Genomic DNA, 22,325 nt, shown 5'->3' with positions numbered 1-22,325 from the left:
TGGGATATAGCACTAACCTCTATTTCCTCATGTTGAAGAGGGCGTATCATATAGACAGGTGACTTGGTAGATCACTACAAGAGGAGGAAACCAGCTGCTCTCCTTTAGCCAAGCACTCAAACCAATTAACATTTCAGAACAGCGGAATGCACCCATTAGACATTAGACTCCTGAAGAGTTTACCTTTGCAGAGTAGGGACAGCAGATGCAAAAAAAGGCTGCTTAAGGGGGGAAACTATGCAGTATGCTCCAGCGAGTAGCAAGAGTCTCGACATGCAAGTGAGGTCAAATCTGTGAACGAATATTTGGTAATTTACTAGAAGGAAAAAGTCCTGATTAATAAGAAGTCCTCAGCAGTAATGGCTAGCAGTTATTTACTCATGCAAGGGAAATAAAAAAAGATACCATCCATGTGACCGACACACATGAACAGGAGCATGAGCTGATAAGACACACGGGCCAATATAGAACAATAAAGTCCAAAACTGCTGTACAGATGCGGCAGAGGTTGTAAGATTCATGGGTGAAGGTCGTCAAAATGTTTGACAACTTATGTTTGCTAAGACAAAACATTATGAAGGCTTCATATTTGATCTGCAGGATTAAATATAATTAACTGTACTGTTCAAATGAAATATAAATTAAAGAACATGGTCTAGGTTAAACGATTTCACATGAATGGTTTGACTGACTGGTCAAGCCCTACCCTATCTTTGTAATGCTTACAATAGACTGCAACTCAGTCCAGGTTGACGAGATGAGCAATCATTGCGGTTTTGGCAAATTCTTCATAGGTGTATGAATAGACAGGACTGTGCCTCCTGTGTCCTGCTCATAGACAAGCTGACTTTTGAGTCCAGCGGAAGCAACAGACTCCGAGGGTTAGTTGGGTTAACTCCTGTTTGCGGCACAGGGCCATAACAGCTGAAGGAGCCTGCTGGGGAAAGGTGGTAGCCTAGATCATCAGATTGGCACTCTTTGCCACTGTGGAGCACCCAAGACCAGGAGCGGACACTCACAAATGGACCCCGAGTCTGCTGGACCAGGTAGAGTCATTGGAGTGCAGCCCAGTTACCAAGAAGGCAAGTTACCACCAAAAGAAAGAAACCATGAAACAACTGTACAGAGCTTCTGGTAACCCTGCGGTAACTGGATTTTTGCCAAGCTCGAGAGGACCTCAAGGGACGTCGACTCCTGCGATTGCTTCAGCCAGACTGAGGAGTAGCCACAGAAAGACCCCGTAGACTGCATAGCATCTTCAGCATCCTTGAGCATCTTCACCATCCTTGAGCATCTTCAACATCCTGTATCCCTTGCATAAGGACCACTCGATAGAAGGCAATGACAAGTAGATACTGATGCTGGAATTGAACTGAATAATGCTTTTCGTGAAAAGGTAGCAGTTTCTATGGATCCTGATAGTCCCCTTAACTAGTTTCCTGCTGGAGGTGGTCACTTAAAAGTTTTTCTTGAAAAAGCTTCTAAGCATCAAATTAATTGAATTTTCCAATATGTGTTTGGGGTTAAGTAAAAAGTGTTGATTTACTATACCGGGTAATTTCTGTAGCTAAGGTACCCTCTAGATCTAAGGTGGACCTTTTTCCGTTTTGGTGTAAAAACTTTTATAAAAATCTAACTGGGTGTCTCACGTATTTCTTCCTCAATTGTTTTGGTGTTGTTTAAATGTTTTACACGTGTTCCTTTGTGTAAGCCTGTCTACTCAGAGCCACAGCTTATCAGGGTTGAGCTAAGGGTTTGACAAATTAAACCCACAGGTCCTAAAGGGGTTCTTAAGAGTATTACACAGTAAGGTTGCACAACCACACCATATAATACACCCCATTTCCTCACAAAAAGAAACACACTGTAGGAAAGTACCTTTGGCATGATTACCCCCACTTTTTGATGACTGATAGTGTATTTTGACTGGGTTTACTGGGATCCTGCTAAAGAGGACCCGAGTGATTGTGCTCTCTCCCTTCAAATTTAGTTACCTTGGACTTTTGTGCACTCCACAATTGGTATACTGGTGTCCCCTTGTAAGTCCCTATTATATGGTACCTAAGTACCCAGGTACCCAGGGCATTGGGGCACCAGGGGTTCCCAATGGGCTGCAGCATCTATTATGCCACCCATGGGAGCCCATGCAAATTGTGTCTGCAGGCCTGCCATTGCAGCCTGCGTGAAAGGGTGCATGCACTCTTTTCACTGCAGGTCATTGCACCAGATCACTGTAATTCACCCCTATGGCAGGCCCTCCTAGCTCAGAGGGCAGGGTGCAAGTACCTGTGTGTGAGGGCACCCCTGCATGAGCAGAGGTGCCCCCACGAACTCCTTTTCCAGTTTCCTGGACTTCATGAGTGTGGGGAAGCCATTTTACCGGTGTTCTAGACATAGGTCACTACCTATCTGGGCATGTTTGGTATCAGAATCATACCCTAATACTGTTGCCAGTATTGGCTGTATGATTCCATGCACTCTGGAGGCTCCTTAGAGGACCCCCAGCTTTGCTCCTACCAGTTTGCAAGGTTTTCTGGGCAGCCTGTGCTGCTGCCATCCTACAGACTGGTTTCTGCCCTCCTGCTGCTTGAACAGCTCAACCCAGGAAGGCAGAACAAAGGATTTCCTTTGGGACAGGGAGGCAACACCCTCTCCCTTTCGAAATAGATGTTACATGAGTTGGGATGGGTAGCCTCCACAAGCTACTGGTATGCTTTGAAGGGCACATTTGGTGCCCTCCTTGCATAGACCAGTCTGCACCGGGTCAGGGACCTCCAGTCCCTGCTCTGGAACTAAACTGGATAATGTAAAGGGGAATCACCACTCCCCTGTCCATCACCATCACAGGGTGGTGCCCAGAGTTCGTCCAGGTGGCCACTTGGTTCTGCCATCTTGAATCGAAGGTGGACAGAGGCCTCTGGGAGCATCTGAGTGGCCTCAGGCAGGTGACGTCACAGCCCCCTCCTTGTAGGTGGTCACCTTGCTAGGTGACCAATCCCCCTTCCAGGGCTATTTAGGGTCTCTCTCTTGGGTGGGTCCTCAGATTCGGGCTCCTCTGCAACATTTACTTCGACTTCTGACCACTGGAACCGCAACACGACTTCACAGAAACCTACAATATGCAGCTACAGCAACTGCAACATTTCACAGGGCTGTGCATCCTCTTTGGGAGGCAAAAAGCAAGAAGGAATCTCCCTTGGAGTGAAGGAGTCACTCCCCTGAATCCGCACGCACCAACTGCAACAATGACCGGCTGCATGGGTCCTTTCTTCTGCAACTCTGCGTGGATCCTGCAAAACAGGTGGTGGTCCCGAGTGGTCCCCTCGGCCCGCTCTACCAGCTGTTCAACTTTGGAAGTGGTGAGTCTTTGCATCTCCTTGCAGTACAGTACCCCGTACACCGCGACTCTTGCAGCTACCAAGGCTTGTTGACTCTTCTTCCAAGGGATCCTCAAGCTCTGTGTAGCCCCCACACTCTAGCATTCTTCCCTGCAATGCGTGGTCTCCTGCCTGCTGCTCCAGTGACGTGGGACCCCTTTCCAGGTGTGCTGAGTGGGACTCAGTGTGATTCCCGTGCCTGCGAGTTGCCTGTGGGGACTGTATCCACGACTTCTCGCTCTCCTGACTGCTGGGGGATGCCTGGAACTCCACTCCTTGGGTTGAATCCCCTTGGACCTTTCTGGTCCCCGGCAGCTCTGCAACTCTTGCCCTTGCCAAGGCTTGTTGGTGGGTTTTTCCACACCACTGACGGACTGCAACTCTTCTTTCGACATGGGACAGACTGCATCACTTCTGGAACACTTTGCTGCACACCTGACTCCTGGACTCCACGGTCGACCTGGTCCTGCACCCCCAGAAGGGTGGGCAGTGGCTGCTGTCCCAACCAGACTCTCCAACTGGAATTGGACTTGGTTCCCTTCATTTGCAGGGCTTCTTCTGCCTGGATCCATCTTCTGTTTCTTGCAGTCTTGCTTGGGTCTTACACAGTCCTTTTACAAAGTTTATCTGTGGGTTTGGGAAAAACCAGGTGCATACCTCTTCTCTCCTGGTCGCTTGGGGAAGTGGGGGGGGAGTGAAAGGGGGCACTCTGGTATTTACCTTGTGGGATTCCTAGTTCCTCCAGCTCCCCTCTACAGATTCAACTTACCTGGGTGGGGGTCCATCATTCACATTCCATTTTCTTAGTATATGGTTTGGGCTCACCCTAGGGGCACCATTGTCTATTGTTATTCCACTGTTTTCTATTACTTTCTAATGTCTATATAGTATTTTAGTATTTGCGTCGCTAAAATGAAGTACCTTTATTTTTGTAACACTCTGTGGCTCTTTCATGTGTGCAAGGTGCAAGTGCTGTGTGACCATAAGTGGTGTTGCATAAGCTTTGCATGTCTCCTGGATAAGCCTTTGCTGCTCATCCATAGCTACCTCTAGAGAGAGAGAGAGAGAGAGAGACACACACACACCCATCCACCCACCCACGTGGTCTAAAAATATATAATCTGTATGTAAGAGACCACTAAGTACATGTAATGCTATCTGTATTTAACCACCGACTCCATCTTGACCACTGACTCCATTTTGTGCCTAGCCTAGCTTCAAACGCCGTCACATTGGTGATGCAGGTATTTTACCCTAGCACAGCCTGTTAACCTGTTTTGACTTTTCACAACAGGGAAGGGAACATAATGTGGGGGACGAAACCTTGATGAGCCTGTACAAGGCTGAGAATGTTTATGGGATTTGGCCAGTCTCTAGCGAGTTTTTTCAACACTGACCTGGTACGACCAGAGCTTGAATTTTCACAACTTACTTGATAGGAGGGGGGTTTCTAGAACCTTCTTCCTAAATTTGTTTAAAGTATATAAGCTGGGGAAGCTTGACATTGAGAAAGAAGGAACTTATCTCTGAAGGTGGACGCATTTCTCAGAGTAATCCTATTGGGTTGTTCTCTTCTGTCTCAGTGGTCACAGGTTCCACAGCTTGATGTTGGCAGACAAAGGAAGATGTTGGATTTGAGCCCCATGGTGATGAATTTGTAATTCTTAATATCTAGCTTTACTGTGTGCATGCATAAATATACATAGTCACTATATATGGAAAATGTCACTTACCCAGTGTACATCTGTTCGTGGCATGTTCCGCTGCAGATTCACATGCTGTTCATTAGTCCACCATCTAGTATTGGGCTCAGAGTGTTACAAGTTGTTTTTCTTCTAAGAAGTCTTTTCGAGTCACGGGATCGAGTGACTCCACCTCTTCGGTTTCACTGCGCATGGGCACCGACTCTATTGTTAGATTGTTTTCCAGCAGAGAGTAAAGGAAGGCGTGATAGACTATATAGGTATAAAGTAAGAGATGTCCATGCTAATGTAAATGTATATACATATGTACAAATGTTTGTAACTTAAACGACTACAGGCTTCTGGGGAGGAGGGAGGGTGCATGTGAATCTGCAACGGAACATGCCCCGAACAGATGTACACTGGGTAAGTGACATTTTCTGTTTGATGGCATGTGTAGCTGCAGATACACATGCTGTGCATAGACAACAAAGCAGTTTGTCCTCCCATAAATTTGCGGTGGTCAGCCTGTAGGAGTTGAAGTTGTTTGAAATAATGTTCTTAGAACAGCTTGACCTACTGTGGCTTGTTGTCATGATAATGCGTCTACACACTAGTGTTTAGTGAATGTATGTGGTGTTGACCAAGTGGCTGCTTTACATATTTCAGCCATTGGTATATTCCCTAAAAAAGCCATTGTTGCACCTTTTTTCCATGTAGAATGTGCTTTAGGAGTAACTAAAAGCTGTCTTTTTGCTTTAATATAGCATGTTTGGATGCATCTTACAATCCATCATGCTAAACCTTGTTTTGATATCGGATTGCCTGTATGAGGTTTTTGGAAAGCAACAAATAGTTGTTTAGTCTTTCTAAACAGTTTAGTTTGTCTATATAGTACATTAAAGCTCTTTTGTTGTCTAATGTATGTAGAGCTCTTTCTGCCACAGAATCTGGCTGTGGGAAGAAGACTGGCAGTTCCACTGTTTGATTTATATGAAATGGTGATACAACTTTTGGTAGAAATGAAGGGTTTGTTCTTAGTACAATCTTATGCTTGTGTACTTGGAAGAAAGGTTCTTCAAGAGTAAAGGCTTGGATTTCACTTACTCTTCTTAAAGAAGTAATTGCCCTTAGGAAGGCAACTTTCCATGTTAGAAATTGAAATTGGAACGAGTGCATAGACTCAAATGGTTGTCCCATAAGTCTTGTAAGCACTATATTTAGATTCCAAGAAGGAACTGGTGGTGTTCTGGGTGGAATGATGCGTTTTAAACCTTCTATGAAAGCTTTAATGACAGGAACTCTAAATAAAGAGCTATGTTGTATATTTTGTAAATATGCTGAAATTGCAGTAAGATTAATTTTTATTGAAGAGAATGCCAAGTTTGATTTTTGTAAATGAAGTAAATAACATACAATATCTTGTATTGATGCTGTAAGAGGGTCTATATTTTTGGATTGACAGTAATATACAAACCTTTTCCATTTGTTTGCATAGCACTGTCTAGTAATGGGTTGTCTTGATTGCTTAATAACTTCCATACATTCTGATTTGAACTGTAAATATCCAAACTCTATGACCTAAGGAGCTAAATTGCTAGTTTGAGTGTCTTGGGATTTGGATGCCCGATTTGACCTCTGTTTTGTATCAACAGATCTGGTCTGGATGGGAGTTTGGAGTGTGGTACTACCAACAGATCTAATAATGTTGTGTACCACGGTTGACATGCCTATGTTGGTGCTATGAGTATCATTGTGAGTGAAGTTTGATGCAAATTGTTGACTAGAAATGGAAGGAGTGGGAGAGGGGGAAAAGCGTATGCAAATATCCCTGACCAATTGATCCATAGAGCATTCCCCGTGGATAGGGGATGTGGGTGTCTGGATGCAAAGTTTTGGCATTTTGTGTTATCGCTTGTTGCAAACAGGTCTATATTTGGAGTTCCCCACTTTTGAAAGTATTTTTGAAGTACTTGAGGATGAAGTTCCTATTCATGAGTTTGTTGATGATTTCTGCTGAGGATATCTGCCAACTGATTGTCTATCCCTGGAATGTATTGAGCAACAGATTAATAGGAGTGTGGATTGCCCATTTCCAAATTTTCTGGGCTAGAAGGGACAGTTCGTATGAATGTGTCCCTCCCTGTTTGTTGAGATAATACATGGTTGTCATGTTGTCGTTTTGATGAGAACATTCTTCTGTGTGAGAAGAGGTTGAAAAGCTTTGAGTGCTAGAAAGACAGCTAATAACTCCAAGTGGTTTATGTGTAGCTGTTTGTGTTTGACATCCCATTGCCCTTGAATGTTGTGATTGTTTAGGTGAGCTCCCCAACCAATCATTGATGCATCTGTTGTAATTATGGTCTGAGGTACAGGGTCCTGAAATGGCCGCCCTTCGCTTAGATTTGTGGAATTCCACCACTGAAGGGACATGTATGTTTGGCGGTGTATCAACACTAGATCTTGAAGTTGACCGTGTGCCTGTGACCATTGTTGTGCAAGGCACTGTTGTAAGGGCTGCATGTTTAGTCTTGCGTGTGGTACAATTGCAATACATGTTGCCATCATTCTTACAATTTTCATGACAAATCTGACAGTGTATTGTTGATTTGTTTGTATTTGTGTGATTATATTTTGGAAAGCTTGTATCCTTTGTGTATTTGGATATGCTAGAGCTTGCTGAGTGTTTAGTATTGCACCCAAATACTGCTGTATTTGTGCTGGTTGAAGGTGTGATTTTGTTAGTTTATTGAGAAGCCTAGTGTGTGTAAGGTTTGTATTACATAATGCGTATGATATTGGCATTGTGTATGACTGCTTGATTTTATTAGCCAATCGTCTAGATATGGAAAGACATGTGTATGTTGTCTTCTTAGGTAGGCTGCCACTACTGCCAATCACTTTGTGAATACCCTTGGCGCTGTTGTTATTCCAAAGGGCAACACTCTGAATTGGTAGTGTTTTCGCTGAATGGCAAACCTGAGATATTTTCTGTGTGCAGGATGGATGGGTATCTCTGAGGTCTAAGGCTGTCATGAAATGTGGTTTTTGTAGTAGTGGGATGACATCTTGTAAAGTTACCATGTGAAAATGTTCTGACACAATGTAAAGATTGAGGAGCCTGAGGTCTAATATTGGCCTGAGGTTGCCATCTTTTTTGGGAATTAGAAAATATAGTGAATAAACTTCTGTTCCTATTTGAGACTGTGGAACCAATTCTACTTTTTGTTTGAGTAGTAGAGACTGGACCTCTTCTTGTAACACAATCGTCTGTTCTGTTGATAGTTTGTGTGACCTTGGTGGCATGTTTGGAGGAGTGTTTATCAATTCTCGGCAATAGCCATTGCGGATAATTGATAGCACTCAGTTGTCTATTATAATATTTTCCCAATTTGTGTGGAACTGTTGTAGTCCCCCCCGCCGCCACCCCCCACCCACAGGAGAGGTGTGGAGTGGAAGGGAATGAGAGAAGTCACTGTTTTGAGTGCTGTGGAAGCTGCTTAGAGGCCTGAAACGTCCTTCCATTTTTGGGGTATTGTCCTCTATATGTGCCTCTAAAACTACCACGTTGGTATTGCAGTTGGTAGGTCGGCTTTGCCTGCAAGGTGGATGCCTCTCAGGGCTGTGTTCTGAAACCACCTCGAAACTGAGGTTTACGAAAGGACCCCCTACATGATGCAGAGTAGAGTGCACCCATTGCCTTTGCTCTGTCAGAGTCTTTTTTGCAATTTTTTTATGGCTGTGTCTACTTCTGGCCCAAAAAGATGTTTTTTGTCGAACAGCATGTTCAACACAGCCAGCTGTATTTCTGGCTTGGATCCAGAAGATCGGAGCCATGCATGTCTGCATACAGTGACTGCAGTGTTGGCACTCCTAGCAGTGGTATCTGCTGCATCTAGGACAGATCTTATCTGGTTGTTTGTAATGGCTTGCCCTTCCTGCACTACCTGTTGTGTGTGCCCTTTTGTGGTGTGCTTAGGGGAGATGCTGTATTATGTCCTGCATCTCGTCCCAATGGGCTCTGTCATAGCGAGCTAATAGTGCTTGCGAGTTGGCTATCCTCCACTGATTTGCTGCCTGGGACGCAACTCTTTTCTCTGCAGCATCGAATTTCCTGCTTTCTTTATCAGGAGGGGGTGCATCTCCTGATGACTATTTGCCCTCTTTCTGGCAGCGCTAACTACCACAGAATCCGGAGGTACCGGATGGGTGATATAATCAGGGTCAGAGGGTGCAGGTATATATTTCTTCTCTATCCTAGGTGTTATGATGCATGCCTTTACTGGTTCATTAATGATCTGATCTGCATGTTTTACCATGCCTGGGAGCCTCAGGAGGCATTGGTACCTAGAATGTGTTGAAGATAGAGTGTTAAATAAAAAATCCTCTTCTAAAGGCTCTGTATGCATGGTAACACCATGATATGCTGCAGCCCTAGCTATGACTTGATTATAGACAGTGCTATCCTCATGTGGTGATGATTTAGAGGGATAGCTGTCTGGATCATTACTTGCAATGGGATCAGGGTCATAAAGATCCCATGGATCAACATTGTCCTGTTGTGAATCGTATGAATGAGTGGTTGACTGCACTGGTGTAGGGCTGGTAGGAGGAGAGGAGAGTAAGGAGGAGAAGATTGAGGAGGTGGTGGTTTCTCCTTCTGCTTTGGCACTCTAGCTGGAGGCTGCACAGTGTCCAATTCCTCCTGAAAAGCTAGTTTCCTCTTTGTTTTTAAAGGAGGTGCTGTAAGAATTCTCCCTGTTTCCTTATGGATGTGGATCCTGGATTGCCTTTCATCCATAATTTCTAGAATTGGTTCTACCTCTAACTCCTCTTCAGAGGTTTTGTGGCTTTCTTGAAGTCGCTTTAAAAGTCCATGCTCCTCTGTGTATGTTGGCCTTTTTGGCTCCGAAGCGTGCTTTTTCAGGATCGAAAAAGATGGAGGACGAAGGTTTCGGCTCCGAAACTGTCTTTCTGATTTTCGACTCCGAAAATTGGTGTTTAGTGGAGTCGGAAACTGAGCTTTTTGTTATCTCTGATGTTTTCAGAGGAGTGGCCTTTTTCGGTGCCGGACTGGGAGGTCAGTCACCGACAGTTTTTTTTCAGGCCGAGTCATGGTCTTCCGGCAGTGGCGTAACCAAGGCCTTGTGTTTTTTCTTTTGCGAGGGGGCAGGCGTACTCACATGTTGTCCTGCTGTGACTGGTCTGTCTTCGTCTGATTCCTGCTCAGACTCGGAATCTCTAACTGAGACTGCAGTCTGCATCAATTCTTCCTCTTCTACGTCAAGATGTTCCCCGCTCCTATACGCCATTTTGAGCCTTCTTGCTCTTCGGTCTCTAAGAGCCTTTTTCGATTGGAAGGATCTACAGGCCTCGCAGTTTTCTTCCCGATGGTCTGAGGAAAGGCAGAGGTTGCAAGCCACATGCTGGTCTGTGTACGGGTACTTCGCATGGCACCGAGGACAGAATCGGAATGGAGTCCGATCCATGAGGCTTCCACGCGGTCGGCCCGAATAGGCCCGAGTTGGGCGTGCGTACTCCGAAGGGCGAACAAAGTTTTTTTCCCCTGAAGGTAGTGCTGTGTCGATGGAAGATCATGAAACCGAATGATACAATACCGACGAAAAGAGAGTTTTACAAAGTTTTCCGAATCGAAATCTCAGAGCGAGAGGTAACACGTCCGAACCCGGCAGCGGAAAGAAAACAATCTAACAATAGAGTCGATGCCCATGCAAAAACTTGTAACACTCAGAGCCTAACACCAGATGGTGGACTAATGCACAGCATCATGTGTATCTGCAGCTACACATGCCATTGAAAGTATATATATGGAAAATGTCACTTACCCAGTGTACATCTGTTCGTGGCATGAGACGCTGCAGATTCACATGCTGTGCATATCCCGCCATCTAGTGTTGGGATCGGAGTGTTACAAGTTATTTTTCTTCGAAGAAGTCTTTTCGAGTCACGATATCGAGGGACTCCTCCCATTTCGGCTCCATTGCGCATGGGCGTCGACTCCATCTTAGATTGTTTTCCCCGCAGAGGGTGAGGTAGGAGTTGTGTATATAGTAATAGTGCCCATGCAATGGAGTAAGTATGTATGTACATAATGTGTCTAAAAGTGATATATATATTTACAAATTTACAAATGTACAAGTTTATTTTCAACAACTTATAACGGCTACAGGCTCCCGGGGAGGTGGGAGGGCGCATGTGAATCTGCAGCGTCTCATGCCACAAACAGATGTACACTGGGTAAGTGACATTTTCCGTTTGATGGCATGTGTAGCTGCAGATACACATGCTGTGCATAGACTAGTAAGCAGTTATCTCCCCAAAAAGCGATGGTTTAGCCTGTAGGAGTCGAAGTTGTTTGAAATAATGTTCGGAATACTGCGTGTCCTACTGTGGCTTGTTGTGTTGTTAACACATCCACACAGTAATGTTTAGTGAATGTATGAGGCGTAGACCATGTGGCTGCCTTACAGATTTCTGTCATTGGTATATTTCCTAGAAAGGCCATGGTGGCGCCTTTCTTTCTAGTGGAGTGTGCCTTTGGTGTAATAGGCAGTTCTCTCTTTGCTTTAACGTAACAGGTTTGAATACACTTAACTATCCACCTGGCAATGCCTTGTTTGGATATTGGATTCCCTGTATGAGGTTTTTGAAAAGCTACAAACAATTGTTTTGTTTTGCAAAATTGTTTGGTTCTATCAATGTAATACATTAGTGCTCTTTTTATGTCTAATGTATGTAATGCTCTTTCAGCTACAGAGTCTGGTTGTGGAAAAAATACTGGGAGTTCCACTGTTTGATTTAAGTGGAACGGTGATATAACTTTTGGCAAAAATTTGGGGTTTGTGCATAGAACCACTTTATGTTTGTGTATTTGTATAAAGGGTTCTTGTATGATAAAGGCTTGTATTTCACTTACTCTCCTAAGAGATGTAATAGCTATTAGAAAGGCTACTTTCCATGTTAAGTATTGTATTTCACAAGAGTGCATGGGTTCAAATGGTGGACCCATGAGTTGTGTTAATACAATATTGAGGTTCCACGAAGGAACTGGTGGTGTTCTTGGGGGAATGATCCTTTTTAGCCCCTCCATAAATGCTTTTATGACAGGGATTCTAAATAACGAGGTTGAATGTGTAGTTTGCAGATAGGCAGAAATTGCTGTGAGATGTATTTTAATGGATGAAAAAGCTAACTTAGACTTTTGCAAGTGTAGTAAGTAGCTTACAATGTTTGTCGTGGACGCGTGTAATGGTTGTATTTGATTATTATGACAGTAATAAACAAATCGTTTCCATTTCTTTGCGTAGCAATGACTTGTAGTAGGTTTCCTAGCCTGTTTGATGGCCTCCATACATTCTTGTGTAAGGTCTAGATGTCCGAATTCTAAGACTTCAGGAGCCAGATTGCTAGATTGAGCGATGCTGGATTCGGGTGTTTGATCTGTTGTATGTGTTGATTTAACAGATCTGGTCTGTTTGGTAGTTTGATATGAGGCACTACTGACAGGTCTAGTAGTGTTGTGTACCAAGGTTCTCGTGCCCAAGTTGGTGCTATTAGTATTAGTTTGAGTTTGTTTTGACTCAATTTGTTCACGAGATACAGAAGGAGTGGGAGAGGGGGAAAAACGTAAGCAAATATCCCTGACCAACTCATCCATAACGCATTGCCCTTGGAGTGAGGCTGTGGGTACCTGGATGAGAAGTTTTGGCATTTTGCGTTTTCTTTTGTTGGGAATAGGTCTATTTGCGGTGTTCCCCAGGTTTGGAAGTAGGTTTGTAGTATCTGGGGATGAATTTCCCATTCGTTGATCTGTTGGTGATCCCGACTGAGATTGTCGGCTAACTGGTTTTGAATTCCTGGTATGTATTGTGCTATTAGGTGGATGTGATTGTGAATCGCCCAATGCCAAATCTTTTGTGCTAAGAGACACAACTGTGTTGAGTGTGTCCCTCCCTGCTTGTTTAGGTAATACATTGTTGTCATGTTGTCTGTTTTGACAAGAATGTGTTTGTGGGCTATTAGTGGTTGAAATGCTTTCAACACTAGAAACACTGCTAGTAGTTCTAACTGATTTATATGAAGCTGTTTCTGCTGAGTGTCCCATTGTCCCTGGATGCTGTGTTGGTTGAGGTGTGCTCTCCACCCTACCATGGAAGCATCTGTTGTAATCACGTATTGAGGCACTGGGTCTTGGAAAGGCCGCCCTTGGTTTAAATTTATAGGATTCCACCATTGAAGCGAGGTGTGTGTTTGGCGGTCTATCAACACTAGATCCTGAAGCTGACCCTGTGCTTGTGTCCATTGTGTTGCTAGGCACTGTTGTAAGGGCCGCATGTGTAATCTTGCGTTTGGGACAATGGCTATGCATGAAGACATCATGCCTAGTAGTTTCATCACTAATTTTACCTGATACTTTTGGTTTGGGTGCATGCTTTGTATTACGTTTTAGAATGCTTGTACCCTTTGTGGACTTGGAGTGGCAATCCCTTTTTTTGTGTTGATTGTTGCTCCTAAGTATTGTTGTATTTGACACGGCTGTAAGTGTGATTTTTGGTAGTTTAGTGAGAACCCTAGTATGTGAAGGGTTTCTATGACGTATTTTGTGTGTTGAAGACACTGTTTCTGGGTGCTGGTTTTGATTAACCAATCGTCTAGTTACGGGAATACGTGTATGTGCTGTCTTCTGATATGTGCCGCTACTACTGCAAGGCATTTTGTAAATACCTTTGGTGCTGTTGTTATTCCAAATGGTAACACTTTGAACTGGTAATGTACTCCTTGGAATACAAACCTTAAGTATTTCCTGGGTGAAGGATGTATGGGTATATGGAAGTACGCATCCTTGAGATCTAATGTCGTCATGTAGTCTTGTTGTTTGAGAAAGGGGATTACGTCTTGCAGTGTCACCATATCAAAGTGATCTGATTTGATGTAAAGATTTAGTGTTCTGAGATCTAATATAGGTCTTAGAGTTTTGTCCTTTTTTGGTATGAGAAAGTACAGTGAGTAAACCCCTGTCCCTTTTTGATGACTGGGTACTAGTTCTATTGCACGCTTGGACTTCTATCTGTAATAGATCCATGTGTTGTTAGGACATGTTGTGTGTTTTTGGCGGCACATTTGGTGGTAATTGTAGGAATTCTATGCAATAGCCATGTTGGATGATGGCTAGGACCCACGAGTCCGTTGTTATTTCCTCCCAATTTTGGTAAAAATCTGTTATTCTCACCCCCACTGGTGTTACGTGTTGGGGATTTGTGACACTGAAGTCACTGTTTGTTTTGAGGGGTCTTGGGACTTTGGAACTTCCCTCTAGTCTTAGGGAATTGTCCCCCTCTGTATTGTCCCCGAAAGCCTCCTCTGTGATACTGGCTCTGGTATGTGGGCCTGGTTTGTGAAGTTGAGGGTTCTGTTGTTTGAGCCCGAAACCCCCCTCTAAATTGTGTTTTCCTAAAAGTGCCTCTGGTCTGTGGGGAGTAGAGCGCGCCCATGGTCTTGGCCGTATCTGTATCTTTTTTCAACTTCTCGATAGCAGTGTCCACTTCCGGCCCAAACAACTGCTGTCCATTAAAAGGCATACTAAGCACAGCCTGTTGGATTTCGGGCTTGAATCCTGAGGTGCGCAGCCATGCAGGTCTCCGAATTGTCACCGCTGTATTTACAGTTCTTGCAGCTGTGTCTGCTGAGTCCATTGCTGAACGTATCTGGTTATCTGAGATACTTTGTCCTTCTTCTACCACCTGTTGTGCACTTTTTTGGAATTCTTTGGGCAGATGTTCAATAAAGTGTTGCATTTCATCCCAGTGGGCTTTGTCATATCTTGACAGCAAAGCCTGTGAATTCGCAATGCGCCATTGATTGGCTGCTTGTGCTGCCACTCTTTTTCCCGCTGCGTCGAACTTGCGACTTTCTTTGTCGGGTGGTGGTGCATCTCCGGAGGTGTGTGAATTCGCCCTTTTACGTGCTGCGCCAACTACTACTGAGTCCGGTGTCAGTTGCTGCGTAATGTACATCGGGTCTGTTGGTGGAGGCTTGTACTTTTTCCCCACCCTAGGAGTAATAGCCCTGCCTTTCACGGGTTCTTGAAATATTTACTTTGCGTGTTTCAACATTCCCGGTAGCATTGGAAGACTCTGGTACTGACTATGTGTGGATGACAGAGTATTAAATAAAAAGTTATCTTCGATAGATTCAGCGTGCAGTGTGACGTTGTGAAACGCAGCTGCTCTGGACACCACCTGCGTGTAAGCCGTACTGTCCTCAGGTGGTGATGGTCTTGCTGGGTAACAGTCAGGACTGTTATCTGACACAGGCGCATCATAAAGATCCCATGCATCTGGGTCATCTTGGCTCATGCTTGTGTGTGTTGGAGACTGCACCATCGGTGGGCTAGCGATTGGTGATGATTGCGGTGAGCGTTGAGGTGATGGTGGCGGAGTTACTTGTTTTGCCACCTTTGCTTGTGGTGGTTTATCCTTCTCTTGGAAAGCCAGTTTCACTTTCATCCTTATAGGAGGGAGAGTTCTTATCTTCCCTGTCTCCTTTTGGATATGGAGCCTTCTCTGTGTATAATCTGGCTCCCCTGCCTCTAGTTCCAGTCCGAATTTATGGCTTTGCATTTGTATGGAAAGCCCTTGCTCCTCAGTGTAGGAACTTGCTTTCGGCTCCGAAGCCGGATGTTTCGGGATCGAAACCTTTTCCACCATCTTTTTCGGCTCCAAAGCCACATTTTTGTGTTTCGGTGTTCCGATCTCTCGATGCAGAGTCGTCTCGGTGCCGGTATCTCGATGTCGAGATTGTTCTGACCCGGTGTCTCGGGGTCGAGTCTTTTCTGTGCCGGTATCTCGACCGGAGTCGGATGACTTCGACAGATGCATGCCCTTTTTCGGTGCCGATGGACGGTCACCGATTTTTTGGGTTAAGCCATGACCTGCCGGCAGTGGCGTCCCCTGGGCTCTGATGAATTTACCGTGAGTTTTGGCTGGGGCGATTTTACTCACGGTTTTTGGCGTCTGTTCTGTTTCGGCCTCGTCCTAGTCAGCAATGGAGAAGGTTTCTTCTTCTTCCAAGTCTCGATGTCGTGACGGCCCGACACCATTTGAAGTCTTCTCGCTCTCTGGTCCCTCAGCGTTTTCCTCGATCGAAACGCTCGACAGGCCTCACAGGTATTCTCTTTGTGTTCAGGAGACAAACAGAAGTTACAGACCAAATGTTGATCTGTGTAAGGATACTTGTTGTGGCATTCGGGGCAGAAGCGGAATGGGGTCTGTTCCATTAGTCTTGTCGATGCACGTGGTCTGGCCGACCAGGCCCCGCCGGGGAACCGAAACCCCGAAGGGCCACCGGAGCTCTTCAAAATTCGGTTTCGGTCTGTGTTAACTAACCCGATACCGAACGCAAACAATACCGTCAAATTTTCCCGATATCTAACTAATTTTCCAAACCGAAACACGGAGCGTAGAGGAACACGTCCGAACCCAATGGCGGAAAGAAAACAATCGAAGATGGAGTCGACGCCCATGCGCAATGGAGCCGAAATGGGAGGAGTCCCTCGATCTTGTGACTCGAAAGGACTTCTTAGAAGAAAAACAACTTGTAACACTCCGAGCCCAACACTATATGGCGGGATATGCACAGCAGCTACACATGCCATCGAACATATATATATAATTTTCATTGGTGCTATATTGTGTTTTATTTCATTATTATTCCACTACTGTGATTATTTTAAGAATTACACGTCTGTTGCTGCATTCACATTAAGTGCTCATGTTATTGTCTTCGTGTAACCCGGGAAGTGCCTTCATAAATGCATTACTCAGACTAAGAGTGCTGCATTCTTAGTATTCAAAAGCAGAACAGCGTAAAAAACTACTGACAATCATCAACCACAAGAGTAAAGACAAGCTAAGAATAGTCAACACAAAGATAAACAGAAAAAACGGTCAAGAAAAGGGGGGAAAAATAAAGGACACCCTATCAAAGGAATAAACATACAGCATGACACCACCAAAGGAAAAGAAGCACAACCTTTTCCCAACAAAGACAAACACTTACAGTTGCCACCTGGAAATAAACTGCACAAACCGAGACCCATAGGATCAAACATTTACATCTATTGATTAACATGGAAAAGTAGGAAGTGTGTGATCACAAGGGGGAAAACACACACAAACACTGAATGAAAGGCAAAAATATAAATAGCCTTTTAACTACTGGTGAAATAACATATAAAACAACGACTACCAGAGGAAAATGCACACTTGACTACCTACATAGTTTAATCTTGGCTTTCTGTTTTCTTGCCTCCCAATATTTTACCCTTGGCGGTTTCCTCTAAGCAGTAGTTATTGTTTTTTTTTTTGGTAAGTGTAAGCATGCTACAAAAGCCACTACGAACCACTTTTGCAGGTTAGAGACAAAGGATGTGTGCAGAAATCCTATTTCTAACCCCTAACAAAAATAGGTCAGTGTTGATGGTAAGTCAGCATCGACTGAGAGCTATTCAAATGCAGCCTGCCTCGACAATGATCAACACTTTTTGGAGCCATATCTCTTAAAGATGGGGTCCTTCATGTCTCAAGAAGAGAGGGGGCACCTCTTTCAACAGATTTACTTTTTCAGCTTTTCCTTAATGTAGGCCGTTTATAACAGTTCCTGCAGTTTAATGGCATTATGTTCCATCAATTGTTTCCTGTGCTTACTTGTGGTTGTATTCAGTTTGTAAGTTGAGTTTGGCCTTGTTTGATCTAAGGGCAGGGTTGGGCATGTATGGCAGGGCCACTATACAGGCCCCCCCTCACCAGGCTCACAAATGTTTCGTTCTTATCTCCATCCACCCATTGTCGGACATGGAGCCATTGAAATCAGAAGTAGAGTGTAGATGTTTCAGATTTAGGATTCTAATAATAGACTGTATGAGTCCATGCCACAGAATGGGGAGTATAGTGGGTCAGTGAGGAATCTTCAGTTAGAATCCTACCAGAAAGGGGTTACTACAGAGAAGTAACTCGTTCTTCTGACAGAGACCTCTAACTGCAGATTCCTCAACTTGTAAATAGATAGGAAAGTACTGCACCCCCCCATGTGGTAGATCTGTCAAATGACTCAGGCCAGAAAATCCTGCAGGACAGATCGGGCAAAATGCCCATCCCACTGGACTTGGTTGTCTAAGCAGTGGTGCTTTGTGAACATGTGGAGGGACACCCACTTAGAAGCCTGGCAGATGTCCATGACTGGAACACCAGGCGTCAGTGCAGTGGTAGCAGCCTTCTCTATGGTGAAGACAGCAAGTAACCCTTCCCGGGACTGTTTCCTAACTAGTCCATAGCAGATCTTTATACATAGGATAAATCTATTGCAAGGTAGTCTTCTTTTGTACTGCTTCTACCGTTTTAATTTAGAGAAGCTAACTAAAAGCTGTTCATCTTTGTTGTATTTCCTGGTTTGATCAATGTAAAAACTAAGAGACATTTTGGTCAGATGGCTCGTAGCCGACATAGCTAGGGCATCCTGGTGGATAACTTTTCCATAAAAGATCAAGTTACCTCTATTTGTGGTATCTGTTTCAACACGCTACGTCTATTAAAAAATGGTTTCTCCTGGCTCCATATGAGCGCTAGGTGAACACTGGTCCAGGCCCTTATAACCAACCGTCTGGACTATGGCAACACTTTTCTTGTAGTAGCCCATGAGATGCTACTCTCCATACTTCAGGTGGTTCAAAACTTCGCGGCCTGGTTAGTCTGTAAACTTCCTGCAGGTGCTTCTTTGACACGTACTTTAAGAGCTTTGCACTGGCTTTCAGTCAGGAAATGTTTGCTGTTCAAGTTTCTATGTCTCACTCACAAATCCCTTAAGGGAAATGGCCATTGCTACCTTCAAGCCAGGCTTTCATGGTATCATCCTAGCAGAAACACAAGGTTAATAGATAAAGCCTTTTTAAGACCACTCCGCATTCGTACTTCTAGGTACGAGGTCGCTCTTTTTCCTATCTAGCCCCTCACCATTGGAACAGTCTCCAATATTCACATTCACTCGTGCTGACTTTGGGAAAAAAAAAAAAATGTTGAAAACATGGCTCTTTTGAAAAGTTGCCTTTCCTCTGCTTTTGTCCACCTCGTTCTGAGATACTCCTTCAGAAGTGAGTTGTTGTGCTATACAAATACTGGTGACATAGCAATACATCACATCTGTTGTGTGAAACAGCCAAAAGGGATGACAAACTTTAACTGTTGTCAGCTAAGCCTTGCTAGACAATCAAAGTAAAACAGAAGCATTTCTGACAAACCTGCTGATAAGGGTTGAGCATGATGGAGGGAACACCAGGCAACAAACTTCTTTCAGTGCCCTGAATATACAGACTTAGTGGAAGCATGCCTGGCTGCCAGAACGACAACAACCACTATGGAAGGAAGATCAAAAGCCATCAAATGTAGCTGCTCAATCTCCAGGAATGAAGGAGTAGGTTGTTCAGGCTCAACTGCAGGACCCAGCCGAGGTGCTGCAACACTTGATTTTCCCAAAGGGGCAGCTGAATTGGAGGACAAATGCTAGTGACCAGAGGATTCAGGTGGCGTACACCCTCATCACCCAGTATGGAATCACTGGGATGATTTGGTCTCAGTCTTTCATGATCTTCTGCAGCACTCTGGGCAGTAGAGGGGGTGGTATAATGGCATACAGGAGTCCCATGTCCCAATGCAGACAGAAGGGATTTCTTCCAGCAATGAAGAGAATCCAGGGAGCACTGCCTTGGGAACTTCAGGCAAAAGATCTGACCGGCACTTTGTTTGTGGTGCTGAATAGCTTGAGCCAGGGTTCCTACCATTACTGGAAGATATCCCTTTGCCACCTCTGGCAATTATCACCAGCCAAGAACAACTTCCACAACGTAATGAGAGCAGTCGCAGACTGGATGAAAAACAGCTGTCTCAAGCTCAACTTGGACAGGACTGGAGATCCTCATCCTGGGTCCCACTCCCTCCGCCTGGTACAACTTCTGGCAGCCAGCTGCCCTTTGGAAGCGCTCCCCTACCCACCAACCATGTACACATCCTGGGCATCACCCTGGACTCCACGCTGTCCATGACCCGCTAAGTCAACGCCGTCTCATCAACATGCTTTCACACTTTTCACCTCCTCCAGATGATCTTCAAAATGATCCCCACCAAGGCAAGAAGGACGGTCACCCACAAACTCGTCAACAGCAAACTCGACTACGGCAGGCAACGCTCTCTTTGCCGAAATCACGAAGAATATCCAAGCAAACCTCCAGAGAATTCATAACGCAGCAGCCAGACTCATCGTAGACATCCCCCCGCCACAGCCACATCTCCTACCACCTTAGAGATCTGCATTGACTCACCATCAACAAACGCATCACCTTCAAGCCATTGATTCACACCTACAAGGCTCTGTACAACATCGGACTGGCCTACTTCAACCACTGCCTATCTTTCTACACCCCCGCCAGACAACTCCGATCTTCTCATCCTGCCCTCACTGCTACCCCTAGAATCAGGAAGAGCACAGTGGGAGGCAGGTCCTTCTCCTACCTCAAAGCACAGACCTGGAACACACTACCTACCCACCTCAGGCAGGCCGCCGGAATGAATCAGTTCAAGAAGGACCTCAAGACCTGCCTCTTCAACTGACCGGCTCCCCTTCGACATCGCCTTGAGACCCCATGGGTGATAAGCAGCGCTATACAAATTGCGGATTGATTGATTTTCTGCACCAGAAAGTAACAGGAGTAACAACCAGTCCTGTTCTCTGATGATGACACACCTCTAACATTCCTTTGGCCAGGAGAGCTTGAACTTCTCCTCTGAGTTTGGAAAAGTGGTCCAATGGAAGATGTTGAACTGTGGGTTGCATGTCCAGAGGATAAGACAGAAAAGGTAAGGAGTATCTGTGGTCTACGATCTGGAGCACCCACTGGTCCAATGTGATGCTCTTCCATCGGGACAGTGAAAGGTGATTCAACCTCCCACCGATCGATGATGTGCTGCCAAGAACAATTTAAAGTGGTTTTGCAGGTGCTGCGACGGGTCGAGGGCTGGGTAAAGCCTTGCACCAGGGGCGAACAAGGAACGTAATCGACTGGCTCCCTAGCCTCGCCCTACTGAGGCAGCAACTGGTGTTGCTTGTGCTGATATCCCCTTCCAAAACCTCAAATGGGGGTCGCTGTTGGGGGAAAAGCCAAACAGACTGAGCAGTGGCCTTGTTCTCCTTACATTTTTCAAGGGCCGAAATTAGCCTTCGCTCTAAAAAGTTCAGAGCCATTAAACGGCATGTCTTTTAGAGATTGCTAGACATCCTATGAAAAGCCCCAAACCTATGCTAAGCACCATACTGGTCCCAAATGCCCAACTCACATGTCATTGTGTCGAGGGCAGAACAGATGGTATATTCTGCAGCATTTTGACCATCTAGAATCAGACTTTGGTGTATAAGCCTGGCATCTCCTAGAACAGCCAGTAAGGTGTTCACCACACCCACAAGGTGTGCAGAGTTCATCCAAGGAGGCAGGAGGTATTGGCAGATCCTAAGGAAAGGCCAGCATTGGATGGAACGCATTTGGCAATCCTCTTTATTCCTTGTAAGGTGGGGTGGTGAGAAAGGGGTTAAGGTTGAGGCACCTGCACGGACCACCAGGCACTCCACGGTAGGATGAAGCAACAAGAAGTCTAGGTCCTCGGGAGCAGGCATGTGCCGCCTTGCCACCTGATGACTGACTGAGGCAAGATCCTGGCTTTGCCCACGTGCCTACCAGTATATCTGTAAGAGCCTTGTTAAAAGGAAGCAGAGGTTCCTGGGTTGTGGCTGCTGGGTTGAGGACTCCAGTTAGGATGTTGGTTTTAACTTCCTGCATGGGCAGTGTCAAATCAAGACCTTACATTGCCCTGTAAATGACAGTGGCAAAAGAAGTGGATTCCTTAGTGGCTATACGCTTTGAAGAATTGAGTCTAATGTTAGGTGAGGTATCCAACTCACTGGGATCCTGTAAGTCCTCAGAAATATTAGGTCATTTATAAAATTCTCCATTGTCATACTCATCATGCTATTGTCCAGAAAAGCTGTACTGATGTTGTTCTAGTATGCGTTGAACTTCTGAATCTGATAAAACTATAGGATCTGAGTCCAACGTCAGTGCCTATGTTGAAACCCTTCTCTGTGGCATCAGTCTTGGTGCTGAAAGCGGTGTTGGACGTTGCGTCAGAGCAGTAGCCGGGAGTGCAGT

General features: G+C 45.0%; 1 protein-coding gene across 3 annotated transcripts in view; it reads right to left on the bottom strand.

Moving 5' to 3' along the window:
- MACF1 (microtubule actin crosslinking factor 1) overlaps positions 1–22,325 on the bottom strand; it is a 1,225,213-nt gene that overhangs the window by 819,213 nt on the left and 383,675 nt on the right. The gene's annotated exons all lie outside the window — the stretch shown is intronic.

Source organism: Pleurodeles waltl, chromosome 3_1, assembly GCF_031143425.1.
Source record: "Pleurodeles waltl isolate 20211129_DDA chromosome 3_1, aPleWal1.hap1.20221129, whole genome shotgun sequence".
NCBI lineage: Eukaryota > Metazoa > Chordata > Amphibia > Caudata > Salamandridae > Pleurodeles > Pleurodeles waltl.
The sequence above is the reverse complement of the archived record's forward strand: the minus strand, read 5'-3'. Positions and strand labels throughout refer to the sequence as shown.